The sequence below is a fragment of the Arachis ipaensis genome, chromosome B1 (assembly GCF_059453495.1).
Source record: "Arachis ipaensis isolate K30076 ecotype BB chromosome B1, ASM5945349v1, whole genome shotgun sequence".
Lineage (NCBI taxonomy): Eukaryota > Viridiplantae > Streptophyta > Magnoliopsida > Fabales > Fabaceae > Arachis > Arachis ipaensis.
Genome location: NC_142436.1, coordinates 45457269 through 45463055, shown reverse-complemented (window position 1 = coordinate 45463055; position 5787 = coordinate 45457269). Strand labels below are relative to the sequence as shown.

General features: G+C 41.3%; 1 non-coding gene across 1 annotated transcript; it reads left to right on the top strand.

Annotated features, from left to right (window-relative positions):
* The first annotated feature begins 3129 nt into the window (after positions 1 to 3129).
* LOC148576421 (small nucleolar RNA R71) lies at positions 3130 to 3233 on the top strand. The gene has a single exon (XR_015903930.1). It is a non-coding gene; the product is annotated as a small nucleolar RNA R71 (small nucleolar RNA).
* The last annotated feature ends 2554 nt before the right edge of the window (positions 3234 to 5787 follow it).

Here is a 5787-nt window from a genome sequence, read left to right as displayed (position 1 = left end):
CCCAGCTCGTAAATGATTTCCTTGTCAACCATCCACCCGTATTGCAATGCATGATGCAAGCTTCTAAATCTCTTTTTGTCATACGGGTGCTGCTCCATGGGTTCCTTTCCCTTCCTTCTTTTAGAACTCGAAGACGCCATGAATGATAGTTAATATGTGAAGGTGGTAAAGTTGTGGAGACTTTTGGTTGTTTAGGGTTTTATTGCAATGAAGAGAGTGAGGGGGGAAATGTTTGTAATGGAGTAAGGAGTTTCTTGTACCAAAATGAAGAGTTGTGAAGACTGGGTGATGACCATGAAGGTGGGTACGGAACAAGGGTCATATATAGGGACGTTGTGAGAGAGTGGAGGGTGTGGATTGATGAAGTGGTTACTTGATGGACGGTTGGGGTTATGCATGGACAAAAGACAAGGATCATCACTTTATGATGGAGATTGCTCGGTCTTTTAGGGGTCCATTTTTCCAATGTTGCATGGCAACATTTTCCAATGTATTCCCTTTTTAGAACAAGTGTGTAGCGCCTCCTTTTGTGGTGTCCGATCTTTCTTTGTTTAGTTGTCCAATCCATCCCTTTTAATGCTTCTTTTCTTTTTCTATAAAGATAAAATAAGAAAAGTAAGACATAATATCAAAAAGACAATTTAGCCTTTACGGCTATAATTAATAAAGAAAAGAAAAGATTAGATTGTTTATTCATGAACTCCAACTAACTAACTAACTGTGTATCCTTATATGCATTTTGGTGGCACCATGGGGTGACACCAAACTTAATTTGAAGCACTGTGATGAAAAGTTCTGTTCAAAGCTCCAAGACTAGCATGCTCTCTGTTGCATTCATGCTTTCTTGGTACGCTTTGAACACCAAACTTGTTCTTCACTATATATACTACAATATAAGAACGTCGCCAAGTTTGGGTTGGAATTTATGAATATTGACTTATTTATTAGTAAAAGCTAATAAAACATGGGTTGCCTCCCATGAAGCGCTTCTTTAGCGTCACTAGCTTGACGTTTCTCCTTCATCAGGGGGGTTGATAATGCTTCAAGTCCTCCCCTCTTGCCTTAGACTTATATCCATTGGTTGTATCAATGATCTCCACATGTTCCAAGGAGAGGACTCTGTTAATAGTGAAGACCTTAGGTAACTGAGATGGTACAGTCGGGAGATTAGGGGGGATATCTGGGAAGTAAGTTGAGATCACTTTATCTCCTGGAGAGAAATCTTCCGTAGGGATCTTCTTGTTCCTCCACCCCTTTGGTACCTTCTTCTTTGTCTCTTTTGATGCTTCCCTACTCTTGGCGACTTCTTCTACTAAGTGAATTTTGTTGTTGTCTTCACATGCCTCTGGTGGTTTAGGTTCCTCCAGCTTCTCCTTGAGCTGTGACGATTGCTGTTTGCCTTGTTCATCATTCAGTGGGGTTTTTGGATGCGTTGGTGGTGCCTCAGTGCTTGTTTCCTCTGCCAGCTTCTCATTATGATCATTGCTTGGTTCTTTATTTTCTTGGTCAGCTTCTTGGGAGAGTTTGAAGACATTGAAGCTGAGTTGTTCATCATGGATCCTCAATATTAGCTCCCCTCGCTCCACATCTATGAGTGCTCTGGCTGTAGCTAGGAATGGTCTTCCCAATATGATTGGGTGAGTGTGACTCTCTTCCATGTCCAAGATGACAAAGTCTGTTGGGAGGTAGTATTTCCCAACCTTTAACAACACATTTTCCACCACCCCTGTTGCTTGTTTTTGAGTTTTGTCAGCCAGCCTGATGACCACATCTGTGGGCAATATCTCATTGATCTGCAGTCTCTTCACCAGGGCTAAGGGCATTAAGTTGATGCTTGCTCCCAAATCACAGAGTGCTCTATCAAACATTGTTTCTCCGATGGCACAAGGGACATGAAAACTCCCTGGATCTTTTCTTTTCGTAGGCAACTGTGGTTGAATGAGGGCACTGCACCCCTTGTTCATCACTATAGTCTGGCCTCCCTTGAGTGAGCTTTTCCTAGGAAGCAGCTCCTTCATATACTTGATATATGCAGGCATTTGTTGGATAGTCTTGATGAATGGTATGTTCACATGCAAAGATGCAAACAAGTCAAGAAATCTTGAGTATATTCTCTTCTCCACAGCACCATTGAGCAGTTGGGGAAAAGGTGCATAGAGTCTCAACAGCTCCTGTTTTGAGATTTCTGGTTCTTGGTAATCTTTTTCCACCTCCTCTACTAAGGTATCTTCAGGTTGTTCTGACAGCTTACTTGGCTTGTCCTCAATCTCCTTATCACTTATAGTGACTATCTTGCAATCTTCCCATCTTACTTTCTTTGTTTCACCTCTCGGATTCTTCTCTGTGTCACTTGGGAATCCATCTGTGGGTTTGGGAATTTGCTCAGAGAGATATCCTACTTGAGATTCCAACCTCTTGATTATGTCTCCCTGGTTCTTGAAACTGGCTCGCACTTCCTCCTTGAACACCTTGTTGTCTTGGATATCCTTGCATATGCCTTCAAGTAGATTTTCAATCCTTAAGATTCTTTCATCAAGTGATGATAAGTCAGGCTGAGGAGTGTTGTTCTGGCCTTGATATGAATGTGGAGAGGTGTTGTTATTGGGATGTTGATATGGTCTAGATGTGAAATTGTTTGGATTTGGGCATCTTTGATCCAGGCTTTGGTCTTGTTGATTTCCCCACCCAAAGTTTGGGTGATTCCTCCATCCAGGGTTGTAATTCTTGGAGTAAGGATCATGGTTCTGCCTAGGTGAATTCCCAATGTAGTTGGCTTGTTCCTGACTACCCTCTGCTTCTTCATTCACTCCTTCTTGGGTTGTTGATGAAGTAGAGATTGCTGCCACTTGGTTCCTCTTCATCTTCTTGGTGAGGTCAGCCAGCTGTTGGGTAATGAGCTTATTTTGGGCCAACAGAGCATCTACATTGTTTAGCTCCATTACTCCTCTTGTGTTCCCTCTTTCGGAAGCATAGAAGTAGTCGTTCTCTGCTACTATTTCAATGACATCTATAGCCTCCTCAATGGTTTTCTTCTTGTTCAAAGATCCTCCGGATGAATGGTCCACGGCCTTCTTTGACTCATAAGAGAGCCCTTCATAGAAAATGTGCAGCTGCATCCATTCGTTGAACATGTCAGGTGGACACCTCCTTGTTAGGTCTTTAAACCTCTCCCATGCTTCATATAGAGTCTCACCATCTTGTTGCCTGAAGGTTTGGACCTCAGCTCTCAGCCTATTGATTCTTTGAGGAGGGTAAAATCTTGCTAAGAATTTGTTCACCACGTCTTCCCAAGTTGTCAAGCTTTCCCTTGGGAAAGATTCCAGCCACTTGGCTGCCTTATCCCTGAGTGAGAATGGAAATAAAAGCAGTCTATAGGTGTCATGATGAACACCATTAGACTTCACTGTGTCACATATTCTCAAGAAGGTGGTTAAATGTTGATTTGGGTCCTCTTGGACACTTCTTCAGAACGAACAGTTGTTCTGCACAAGGGTGATGAGCTGTGGCTTCAGTTCAAAATTGTTGGCATGGATGGTTGGCTTTTGAATGCTACTTCCACAGTTTCCTGGGTTTGGATTGATATAAGAGCCTAAAACTCTTCTATCCTCCCCAGTATGATTTGCTCGACCTCTTCCGCCATGGTTGTGAGCCTCTTCTTCATGATGGTTTTCCATGTTTTCTTCCATGTTTAGTTCAAAGTATTCCTCAAAGTGTTCCTCCTCTTCTTCAGCACCAACTACACGTTTGTCTCTTGCTTCCCTCCTTAGTCTAAGGAAGGTTCTCTCAGGTTCAGAATCAAAGGAAGTTGAAGCCCCGCTTCTTCTTCCTGTCATACAACCAACAAGTACAAGCAAAGAGAATAGGTGCAGAAAGTATATCTGTCAGAATTTCTGTTAGTGTGAGTGATGCAATATATCAAACAGTTAGTGGGTTAGTGAGATGAAATGTAAATAACAGAAAAAAAGTAGGGGGAAGGGAAGAAATTAACTAAAACAGGAAGTAAATAACTCAAACAGAAATTTAAATCAAACAAAAATAAAATGCTCAATCTAGTTATCCTCCAATCTAATCATTGTTGATGCACAATCAATCCCCGGCAACGGCGCCATAAACTTGATGCATGGAAAACTTGTCTCATAATAAATTTCCTTCGGCAAGTGTATCGAATTTGTCGTCAAGTAAAAACTCACAATAGAGTGAGGTCGAATCCCACAAGGATTGATTGATCAAGCAACTTTAATTAGAGGAATGTTCTAGTTGAGCGAATCAGAAATTGAGTTGTGAATTGCAGAAAGTTAAATGCGGGAAAGAAAATGACAGAAAGTAAATTACAGAATCTTAAATGGGAATGGGGGAATTGCTCATAAATGTAAATGACAGAAATTAAAAAGAATGGGTAAGATCAGAAATGGGGAGTTCATTGGGCTTAGGAGATGTTGCATTCTCCGGATCAATCTCATTTACATCTCTTCCTCATTCAATGCACTCATTGATCTCCTTGGCAATCTTAAGTGATTGAATTACAATTTCTTGTAATTCAATCTCTCAAATCTTGATCAATAGCCAATTCCTTGGTCAATTGCTCATGAGAAGAGATGAAGTATGGTCACTGATTATACCACATGCATTTCCCAAATCAAGCATTGAGAGGATTATAGTCACATATCCATCCAAACCCAATTTGGTCCAGCATGAGAAAGCATTTCTGGCTTGATCTCTTCATTCCTCTTCCAAGGTTCAGAAGAGATCCAAGTATGAATAGTTTCTTTTCCGAGATAACTACCCAATTGGATGAAGATCGAAAGCTTTCAAGTAAAATCAAGAGAAAAGATAGAAGAAGAATAATGAAAACTAGTATTGATCCATCAAATTACAACAGAGCTCCCTAACCCAATGAAAGGGGTTTAGTTGTTCATAGCTCTGGAAAATGAAAACAAAGATGGAGAATACATGATGAAAACTAGAAGAGCAAAGAAAGTAAAATACAGGAAGTAGTTCTATGCTATTTTCCAACTCCCAGCAACTCCCTAAAATAATTCAAAGCTACTCCTATATATACTACTCTTCTCATCTTCTAGTTGGCTCTTCAAGTCTTGGGCCTTTGGATCTTGAGTTTGAAGCAGTTCTCTTCTTCATTTGGGCTTGGCTGTACTTGCAGAGAGAAAGTGTGAAGTGGGCAGAGATTTTAGCTCAGGACGTTAGGGTTGTTAACGTTTAGTGAAAATATGAGTTCGAGAACGTTAGTGACAATCAACTTTCTCACTAACGTTCCTAAGTAAAAGCCACGTTAACCTCAACGTTAGTGGCACAAACGTTGCCACCAACGTTGCCTCTAGGTCCTTCGCACACGTTATTGGGACTTAACTTTCCCAATAATGTTGAAAAGCCCCCATTGCTCCTACGTTAGAGCCCACGTTAACTTAGTTAACGTGGCTCTTTAACGTGGGCTTGCCATCCTTCGGGAACGTTAGTGACATTCAACATTGTCACTAACGTTCCATTGTGCCCCCATGTCTCACGTTAGAATCCACGTTAACTAGGTTAACGTGGCTTATAACGTGGCCATGCTTAGCCATCCCCAATGTTAGTGACAATGTTTAGTGTCACTAACGTTGGCTCATCATTCCTCATCCACGTTAGCTTCCACGTTAACTAAGTTAACGTGGGAGTTAACATGACTCATAGTGGCTTGTGTGGCTCCTTCCAACGTTAGTTACAATGTTGAGTGTCACTAACGTTGGCCATCACCTTCTTCTCTCACGTTAGCCTCCACGTTAACTAAGTTAA